Below are 11,562 nucleotides of genomic sequence, written 5' to 3'. Positions count from 1 at the left end.
GATAAAATCAACTCCCTAATTTAAAATCTCCAGAATGAGATGGATTTACATGTTAATTCTGCCAAGCATTTAAAGAACAATGAACTCCAATGCTATGCAAATTATTTGAAAAACTTAGGGAAAGAAGGACAGCTGCCAAATTCCTTTTATGACACAGACATGATATTGATACTTAAACCAGGTAAGATAAAAACAGAAAAAGAAAATTATAGACCAATTTCCTAATGAATATTGATACAAAATCTTAAATCAAATATTTGCAAAGATATTACAGAAAGTCTTACCCAGTATAATACATCATGACTAAATAGGATTTATACCAGGAATGCAGGGTTGGTTCAATATTAGAAATGCTATTAGCATAATTGACTATATCAATAACCAAATTAACAAAAATCATGTGATTATCTCAATAGACTTATAGCCCAAAGAGATCTTAAAGGAGGGAATGGGACCCAAATGTGCAAAAATGTTTGTGGCATCCCTTCTCATAGTGGCAAGAAACTGGAAGCTGAGTGGATGCCCATTAGTAGGAGAATGGCTGAATAAGTTATGGTATATTAATGTTATGGAATATTATTGTTCTATAAGAAACGATCAGCAGGATGGATTTAGAGAAGTTGGGAGAGACTTACATGAACTGATGCTAAGTGAAATGAGCATAACCAGGAGATCATTATACAAGGCAACAAGATTATACAATGATCAATTCTAATGGGTGTGGTTATTTTTAACATGGATTGTTGAATCAACATGAGATGATTCAAACTAGTTCTAATGATCTTGTGATGAAGGTAGCCATCTACACCTAGAAAGAGGACTGTAAGAATTGAGTGTGGTTCACAACATAGCATTTTCATTCTTTTTGTTGTTTTTTCCTTGCATTTTATTTTCTTTCTCATTTTTTTTCTTTTTTGATTTGATTTTTCTTGTACAGCAAGATAACTGTATAAATATGTATGCATACATTGGATTTAACATATATTTTAGCATGAATAACATATATTAGATTACTTGACATCTAGGGGAGAGATGGGAGAAGGAGGCAAAATTGGAACACAATGTTTTCCAAGAGTTGATGTTGAAAAATTATTTATGCCTATGTTTTGTTAATAAAAACTTTAATAAAAAAATAAAAATCTAAAAAAAAAGAAATTGTTCTTTCCAAAGTTGGCTATGTTTTCTTAATTACCTAGAGTAATATTCTTTTCTTAGTCCTCAATCTTCTCTACTTGTCTGTGCTGTATTTGATCACCTATTGATTACAATCTCCTCCTGCCTACCCTTCTTTTTAGATTTTTTTTTTTTGCATTACTTCACTCTCTTGCTTCCTCTTCTTCCCATATGATTACTTTTCCTCAGTCTCTCTCGCTGGTTCAATATTAATAGCATACTACCAATTATGTATGCTCCTCCAGGCTCTGTCTTGGGCCCTCTTCTTTTCGCATATTCTCCATTTGTGTACTAATCTGTTACCATGTGCTTCATTATCATTTCTGTGAAGATCAGTCACAGATTTATATATCTAGTCTAAGTTTTTCTCCTAAGTTTCAGTCCCCCCATCACAGTAACTCATTAGACATTTCAAATTAGATATTTGAGAGCTATCTCAACCTCAACATGTCCAGAACAGAATTAAATATTTTTTATTGAAATATACCATTGTTTTAAATATCCACTTATTTTTTATTAAAAACACCACTCTTACTTCAATTTCCATTTGTTTCAGTGATGTCTGACTATCCTTGATCTCATCTGGAGTTTAGTTGACAAATATACTATAGTGATTTGCCATTTCCTTCCATAACTCATTTTTCAGATGAGGAATTGAGGAAATGGAATAGAGTGACTTGCTTAGGATCAAACAACTAGTAAATGAATAAGGCCAGATTTGAACTCAGTAAGAATTCAGAACTGACTTCAGGCCTTACACTATATAACAGGTCTATAATCTTAGCAATATACATCAAATTATTTGCCAAATCTTGCCACTTGAACATCAACATCTTTGTAGTCCAACCCATTGTGTCTACTTGTATAGTAACAATCTAAATTCAAGCCCTTCTTGCCCTTCATCTCGACATTTTCATTTAGTGTAATCCTTGTCACTCCTAGACAGTTTGACTTTGACTTTTAATTGTTACTTATGGAATATCTGTTTGTTGCGTAGATATTTCTACATGTATTTGACAAGTTTATCTTGTGCTTTTAAAATGCCTGTCAATTCTATTTTTTCCTTTTTTGTTACAGAAGTGTGCATTTTCAGCAGTTTCCTTAGCATAATGAGCCCTAAAATTTGTTAAAATTGTAGAGGCCTTTGTTATAACAGCATTGACTACAGTCACATGTAGTCTAAAATTATCCTTCCTCCTACATTTTTTATTCATTCTTATGCCAGGGACTTGTTTTCTTATAAACTACAGAATTCTTGATATAACAAACTTTCGTGTCAATAACCATGATATGTAGATGAAACAAGAGGATCATTATTCATTCTTCCTGCTATTTGTCAGTTTATCGCAATCATTTTTATCTCATGAATCAGCTATTTTATATCCTTTACAAAAATGCTTCCCTACATTTATTGATATAATCCAATGGTTTTATTATTGTTTTTATGTGGTCCGTGTTATTTGTAATAGTCCTAATATTAGACCATCTAACACCACATTCCTGGCATAAATACAAGAAAGAATAATAGATAATCTTTTAAATATGTTACAAATCCTAGCCTTATTCCTGATATTAAATATTTTGCATTGATAGATATTAGGAATAGCTAAGTATAATTTTCTTTCTCTACTTTATCTTTCCCTGATTTAGTTAGTAAGAATGTATTTGTCTCATAGAAGTACTTTGGGAGGATCTCTAATTTTTCATATTTCAAAAATTTATGTAAAATTTGAATTAATTGTTCCTTCAGTGTTGTTAGAATTCACTTCCAAATATATCTGGTCTCTGGTCTCAGGCACTTGTTAGTTGTATAACTGTGGGCAAGTCACTCAATATACTTATGCTTCTGTTGTTTCAACAATATAATAGGGTAATAAAAGCAATTACTCTGTCTCATTATTGTGAGACTCAAGATAATATTTGTAAAAGTTCGTAGAGCATGCTAACATGGTGCTTGACAAATAGTAAGTGCTATGTAAATGTTTATTCTCTTTTCCCATTTCTGGATATTTAGTTAATTTTCCCTTAAACTACCAATCAGTGAATATCTATTTATAATGATATTATTTCATTATCTCTAAAGCTTTTAAGAATAAAATAATTTCTCTGCTTATTTCTTTTAATCATTTTTATTTGTACTATTTCTTTGTTTGAGATATGATTGCTTATTCCTGCTTCTTTTGTTTGCATTTGTCTAAGGCATAATAAATTTGTCTTTAACCCCTTACTTTAACAGTATGTGAATTTTTTTTTTATGTTTAAGTATATTTCTTTTAAACAATACTATTGGAGTTTGCATTCTAATTCATTCTGCTATCTTCTTTTTATGGATAAATTCATTCCATTAATTACCATATTTATGATAATTATCTATCTATTTCACTCAATCACATCCTATTAAAAATTCTTATCTCCCTTCACCCAAATCCATTATGCTTTTGCAAACAAGAATATAGTAAAAGGAGGTTAGGGATATGTTCAATACTACTTAAAGTTCATTAATTACACTCTTCTTGTCACATAAACTGTAAGTATTGAATCTTTCCTTTATTATCTTTAGTTTTAATCTCTTATGTATTTTCAGCCCTACAAAGTTGAAGACTGTTTTGCTTGTAATTCAGTCTGCAATTTTATCCTCCCTTATTAAACTCTCTCTTCTTTCTCCTTATCACTGTTTCCCAATTGTGTTTGATATATTTCTACATGAAATTGTGTGTGAGAGGCGATAGACGCACAAACAAGATTTGTTGTACCCTCTTTGTCTGATTCAGATAAGAATGAGATTAATGTGATTCCTGCTCCTCCTGCCTCTTTTTCCTTATTTATACATATCCTTCCTATAAAGGCTGGTTGTAAGAGTGTGCTCCCAAAAGTTGGAGTAAAATACTTGAAATCGCTATTCTTTCTATATTTTTGCTGTAAATGTCCCTTTGTAAAATTTATTTGATGTTACTTGGGTAAATTGATACAACATACTTATCACTGGTGTCCAACGTAGCGGAAAATACACTAGAATGAGGGCTTGAGTCCACAGTACTAGAAATTCACTCCTGATTCTTTTAAGTGTCAGAATTACAAATGAGTCATGTAATCAGCCTCACTTTAAAAGAATTAATATAGTCTCTTTACCTAAATTAGTCAAAGAATGTATTGGGGGAATGGAGTGTGTGTGTGTGTGTGTGTGTGTGTGTGTGTGTGTATGTGTGTGTGTGTGTGTGTGTGTGTGTGTGTGTGTGTGTGTGTAATGAGAAAATTTAAATCTTTCCATTAGGGACCCAGAATTTTAAGTAATTGTCTTTTTTCCATTAAAGCAGAGTAATTTTCATTTTTCAAATCACAAGGAATCTTCAAGAATACTATACATTTTTTGGACAATTTTATACCACCTTTTTATGTGTGTGGGACATCAAATCTATAAAATCTCTTTGGATACACTCATATTTTTGTATAGTATTTGTTTTAAGAAAGATTTGGACTATATTTCTTTGTATCCAGCATTACTGGCCCATTTTTTTGTAAGCTATGGTTTAGGGACATCTTTTTGTTTTGCTATATGCTGTCTGTAAAATATATCCTCTTAAAATAATTAATTTCCTACATGGAATATTTCCAAAGCTCAATATTTCTATTCTGTAAGGACAAATTTGACTGAATACTTGAGTGCCATGACATGTCAGGTTATTAATACACTTGAACATGACCCTTCAATCCATTCTGGATCTTTAGGCTGTCATTTCTTAATATGTAGAAAAATTCTTAAGTAATTTATTCATTTAAGAATTAAATTTCGCTTCTATCAAAATATTACGAATCAATATAAAAATAGGATGCCAAGCCCACTACATATATATATATATATATATATATATATATATATATATATATATATATATATATATATATATTTATATTTACTTAATAGCATTTTTCCCTCAAATTCAGTTTTCAGCATTCATCTTTGTAAGGTTTTGAATTCCTTTTTTTTTTTTTTTTTTTTTTTCTGTTGTTGTTGTCGTCTCTCCCTCCCTTCCTTCCTTCCTTCCCAGGACAACAAGCAATCTGTTATACATATACAGTCATCTTAAACCTATTTCCATATTAGTCATGTTGTGAAAGAAAAAAAAAAGGGGAAAAATCACAAGAAAGAAAAAAAAAACAAACAAATAAACAAAAACCCTCAAAATAACATGTTTCTATACATATTCAGTCTCCATAGTTCATTCACTAGATACAGATGTCATTTTCCATGTAATGTCTATTGGAATTGTCTTGGATCATGTTATTATCCAGAAGAGCTAAATGTATCATAATTGATCATCACACAATGTGGCTGTTAACTTTGTACAACGTTGTCCTAGTTCTGCTCAATTCAGTCACCATCAGTTCATATAAGTCTTTCCTGGCTTTTCAGAAATAAGCCTGCTCATTGTTTTTTTTTTTTTTGTTTTGTTTTGTTTTGTTTTTTTTAATAGATAAAAGCATTCCATTCCATTTGTATACTATAACTTAATCAGCCATTCCCCAATTGATGGGCATTCATTCAATCTCCAATTCCTTGCCACTACAAAAAGGGCTGCTACAAACATTTTTTGCAAATATGAATCATTTTTCCCTATTTTATGATCTTTTTTGGGACCCAGCACTGGCATTGCTAGATCAAAGGGTATTAATAGTTTGAGTGCTCTTTAGGCATAGTTCTAAATTGATCTCCAGAATGGACCTAACTCACTGTAACATGGTTTTTGAGACATAAGTTTTAAAAATCAAGAGATCAAACAAATGAAAATCTAGGAAAAATAAAATCTCTGCCTATAAAAGCCCACAGGAGTCTCAGAATACAATTCCTATCCATCAGTTTTACCATGTGCCTTTGCATTTCCCTATGTAAATTTATCCTGCATAGTACAGCACCTCATGGAAATACCATGAATAAGTTTAAAAGTTAAGTATAGAATCATCATAGGATCATTGATTAACATACAGAAGAGATAATCTAATTTAGCTAATCTAAATTAAATAGATAATTACATTTAGGATTGCTTAAACTTATTTTGTGCCATGGAACCCTTTGGTTAAGTGCTAAAGTTTATTTTACTCTTTTCAGAATAATATTTATTAAATTTTACAATACATAAAATTTCAAAGGAAACCAATCACACTGAAATATGACTTTCAAAATATGTATTAAAATGTTTACAGGTTTTAGGTTAAGAACCTCTGATCTAAACCCCTTCACTTTACAAATGAGGAAAATGAATTCCAGAGAACAGATTTAACCCATCTGCTGTCACAAAATAGTTACTAGTAGAGCCAGTATCCAAATTCAAGTCCTCTGATGCCAAATAAAAATTTTATTGCATTGAATAACCCATCTCTCACATCATATTATCATGATACTCTTTGTTCCATCATGTATTCTGACATTAAATTCTAAAAAGAGATAAGTTGCTCTATTGCAATAGAAACTATTCTAACTAAACAACTAACTTGAGAGAATTATTAAATTGTCCATCTTCTTAAATGGGGCCATCATAGTAAGGCTTTGATAAAGCTGAAACATTTTACTCCAGTTGCAATATGCCATCACTGAAGGATTTTGTTTCTCTCTACTATTTTACCTCCATTAACTTCTTAATTTGTGAAGAGATATTAAAAAAAAAAAACAGAGCAAAAATATTTTGCTGGATTCCTTTTCTAATTGCTTATGGGGATATTCTTTCCCCCTCTTAATTCTTAATTATCTTATAGAATCATTGCAAACTCACAAAAAAGTTCTGGTGCAAAGACAGGGCAATTTCAGCTGTTATTAATGAGCCAATGTGATATGGTTATTTATTTGTAACCAAATGTTTCCCACTAAATTTTCAGGAATGAGCCAAGATAAGATTAAGAAAGGTGAGCCTTAACAATAAGACTTAATGATAAAATAATATCAAAAATAACTCATATTTAAATGGTGCTTGGAAGTTTTCAAAGTACTTTCCTTTACAACAGCACTAGAAGGAGTTAATAGTACCTCAGAGTCCAAACTAAGAAGTCTTACAAGAAAGTTTGAATTGTGTAGTTTGAATTTTAAAGTGCTAAAGTGCTGTGGTAGTGAGGGATGGTAGAAAGGAGCACTGGCTCTGAAAGTGGAAGGCCTTCCTTCATATTCCTCCTATAATATTATCTGTATAACCCTGGAGTAAGAATTGGATTACATGACTTTGGAGGTCTCTTCCAGATAGATCTCAATTTGTTCCATAAGATTGTAAGAAGCAAGACACTCACATACTTCATTTAAAAGAGCAATTTATAATTTGACACACAGCTCTTCAGATAATTTCCTCCCTGGATATCTCTTTTTTGCTGTTGTTCTTCAATAAAGTTGCTCAGATGAAATTAAAGATTTTACAGACATTGGTGCTTCTGTTGGTTTCTATAGCAACCCTTGAGAGGTCTTATTTAGCTGCCAACAATTCTGAATGAATGCCAAGAGATGCCTGCTGAAACTTTCAGCCAACCTTGAAAAAGGGGAAGTGAGGAAGAAGAAGGCAATAAGGCTCTGCTGACCATGCAGCATTTGAGTGCCTGGCCAAACAGGAGAAAGCACCTGGCATGTATATTATACTTTGTCCAACACCCAGATCTTTTTCTTTCAGAAGTAATGTTTGTCATCTGATATCCCTGTTGCCAAGGGCTAAGGGGCTGTCAGAGTGTTGCCTTTGGGATGTGTACATGCCTGTCTAAAATAAACACAGATGCTTTGTTTGTAAACAGCATGTTTTAACAAGTCTGTGTCTAGTTATATGAGTCAACATTGAGTAGTAGATTGAGACCTGGTCTCTTACACAGGAAGATGAGAGTTCAATTCCTATCTTTGACACTTACTGGCTTTAACCAGCACAAGTTTATTTCCCTCTGAGGGATCTGGACAACTCTTTAAGGCTATGAATTGCAAAGGTGTTGACTTGTATTGCTTTAGGGTGTTTCCTCACCTAGGGGTAACCCATAGCAACAAAATCACAGACCCAATCCCTATGAGTCATTCCTATGCCAAGCTCCAGGACCTTGTGCTTTTTGTTAATGTGGATAGTGAATTCTATTATCGATCCTTGATTTTGTGAAAACACTCCCCACAGGGCACTTGGAACAAAAGCTTTACTGGCAATTTTATTTCAGTGTGTCCAGGGTCAAATAGGGGACTTTCCTAAATATATCCTAAGCTGTAGAAGTGATTAGAAAAACATTCCAACAAGTCAGAAGATCTGGGTCCAGGTTCTATCTCTGAAAAATACTGTGATGATAGGCAGATTATTCATTCTTTGTTTTAAGAGGCAGCTCTCCAAGGCTGTAATTTGTAAAGCCGCTGTAAATATTGATAGAAGAACAAAGAATCCATCAGAAAGTGAATTTTGTGTCAATAAATTGGATGCTTTAAACTAAAAATTATTGCATTACAAATTAGGATTAGATTGGGATCTTATTACTTCCAGGATCAAATATGCAGTCCTCTGTTTAACTTTCAAAATCTGCCTTAACCTGATCCTTCCCTATGTTTCCAGTTTTCTTAAATATTATTCTCCACTATATACTCTGTGACCTGTGACAATGGCTTTCTTGTGGTTCCTCCCACATGACCCTCCATCTCTGGACTCTGAGCATTTAAACTGACTTGTCCTCCCCCCTCCACTTTCCCCCACCCTTGCCTTGAACACTATACCTCCTCTGGGTCTCCTAATTTCCCTGGCTTCCTTCAAGTCTCAGAAAAATTGAGTTTTCTGGTCTTTCTCCATTCTTATATCTTCCCTTATATACCATTATGTGGTAGATTTTGCTTTATGTCCTAACTATTGTCCATTCATTAGTGGTGCATTTTTAAAAGGAAGTGAAAAAAAGTATTGAGTTTTTTTTAATATTTTGGAATTTTATTTAGAAATAATAAAATAAGACATAATATATAAAAATATGTACAATCCATGATTTGTGCAGTACAATAGGAAGACTTTGATACAATTAAAAAAAAAAAAAAAGATGGCAAACAGGAACAGAGTAATATACAACGATTGTCAAATGCCTAGATTGTTCATCTTGCTGGAGCTGAAAGCCAGTGATAAGAAAACAGATCTAATTGGTAAAGGAATGGTAGTCATTGTGTAACACTCTTTATCTTTAATAAAACAACCAGCAAGAATCTGAAAGATTCTATAGTATTTAATTTCAGTTTTTTACCTTGTAATTTCAACCTGAAAATCAGAATTTAATCCATCAAAACTCAGCAGATCTTGTCGTTTTTTTGGGGGGGAGGGTGTGGTTAATCAATAGAATTAATTTGATAAGTTGCCAGAGGTAAATATATCAAATTAAGCAAAACAAGCATTCATGACTTTCAATCAGATGAAGAGGAAGAGGAAGAGGTGGGTGGTAGTGATGGTGGTGAATAATAATCAAGGATGAGATAAGGAAAAAAAATAACTTCAGAATTTGGAAATGGCTGCAGTGTTATTTTTGTGACATCATTAAAATGTCTCATTCAAGTATTCTCTTTGAAGGATAGAAAACTTTTTGTTTCACTTAGCAAAATATAATTATTATGTCTGAATCTTCTCTTCCTCTGTTAACAAAAATATAAATATATAGCAAGAAATGCAGGGGGAAAAATTCCCATCCAAGTCTCTAAACCATACCATCTTTGAAAGGGGTTAAAGCAGTATCAAGAGGAACAATTCTAAGTAAGGCCAAAGGTAATTGTGCTTGCAAATAGAAAAGCCACACTTGAGGAATGGGAAGGCTCTAAGATTTATATTTGTCACTTTCACAGTGGCTCCCACCTGCATCCAAGTATCAGATTTGCAAGTTCTTTAAGGAAATGTCTAAAATCCAGTCAGTAAGTACAAAGGATTCAAAGCAAAGAAAAAAGAAAAGAAAACAAACAAATCCAGCAAGAAGAGCAGTGTATTGTCTAACATTAGTTAGACATTGTTGACAAATTAGCCATCTGAAAGTTTGTTTAAAATGCATGTAACTACAAAATATTTTCAAATTAAAAGTCCATGCTTAAATAAATAACAGAAGCCCATAGCATTAAGAGCCCTATAAGGTTTTTGAATATTTGCTAAAACCATGCTAACCAGTAGCATACAGGTACTAGCTAACAAAATTTCTTGCACTGAAATTTATATTTCCTATGGCATTTTTTTCTTTACAGAAATTTATTTACATTTGGCTTTAAATATGAAAATATTTGACAAACTGTATAAAATGTACACATCAAAAATGTATTTCTGCAAAAAATTTTTTGTGGAAAAAAAAAAAAAAAAGGAAACCCCAAACCTATGCAGCAGATTTTTTTTTTCTTTTAGAAAAAAAAATAAATATGCCACTCTCAGTCCTTACTCCTCCCACCCATCTATCTCAAATCTCATAAGTAGTTATTTTATGTATTTGGGTGGGTGTGTAGTGGTAGGGGAGGAAGAGAATAACTTCCACAGAGGCTATCCACTTCTCAATGAAGTCTTCACTTGTTTTTACATGTCACTAAATACTCTTTGGTTTGGTTGCTGTCATACTTTAACAAGGATATTCCCAGATAGCAGCACTTAAATCATTGTCAAGGACCATCTATTTATCTGTTCTTTCCTTATGCCCTCAATTCTTAAGCCCTACTCATCCCTTTCCTTTTTAAAATCCTCTCCTCCCCAGATCTCCCTCTGCAATATCTTCCCTCCTCTTTCTTATCTAATTTTGCTCTTTCAATACAATTGTTTTCCCAGTATCAGAACCATGGAGTTAGCAGATGCCACAGATTGCTGCAGGCATTTCCTTCAGGTAGGGATTTTCAGTGACCAGAAGTCATCACAGATTTCCATTTACAAAACCTATGACATTAGAACAAGCTATTTTTTAATGGCATACAGTGATCTAATACCATAAGAGCTGACTTGGAGACTTAGATTAAGATGGGAATAGGGTGGGAGGAGTGGGGAGAGTCAGTAACCACAGGACTCAGATGAGGGACTTCTAAGCAACATCTAAGTCTCTTTATGGAGCTAGTATGGCAGGAGGTTTTAAAGCAAGTAAGGCAGAAGAATAGCCTTCAGAGTAACCAGCATATTATTTAAAAATATATATGTATATATGCTTTAGGGCTCCATGGGAGACATTGACCAACACTGAGTGTGCACTCAACTGAGTATGCAAAAATGAAGGAGAAAACAACTCTTCAATAGAATTATCCCCTTCACTCCTTATTTTGCTTATTGTTTAAATGTTTTTTTTTTTCTTTTGACCCTAGAAAATGATTACATTTTGTCATTCTTTTCTTGGCCAAAAATAATAATAACAACAATAATAATAATAAATAAAGCAACCTTTCCCCCTTTCTTCCTGTGGTGCATCAGAATGGCACGT

Source organism: Sminthopsis crassicaudata, chromosome 4, assembly GCF_048593235.1.
Source record: "Sminthopsis crassicaudata isolate SCR6 chromosome 4, ASM4859323v1, whole genome shotgun sequence".
Taxonomy (NCBI): Eukaryota; Metazoa; Chordata; class Mammalia; order Dasyuromorphia; family Dasyuridae; genus Sminthopsis; species Sminthopsis crassicaudata.
The sequence above is the reverse complement of the archived record's forward strand: the minus strand, read 5'-3'. Positions refer to the sequence as shown.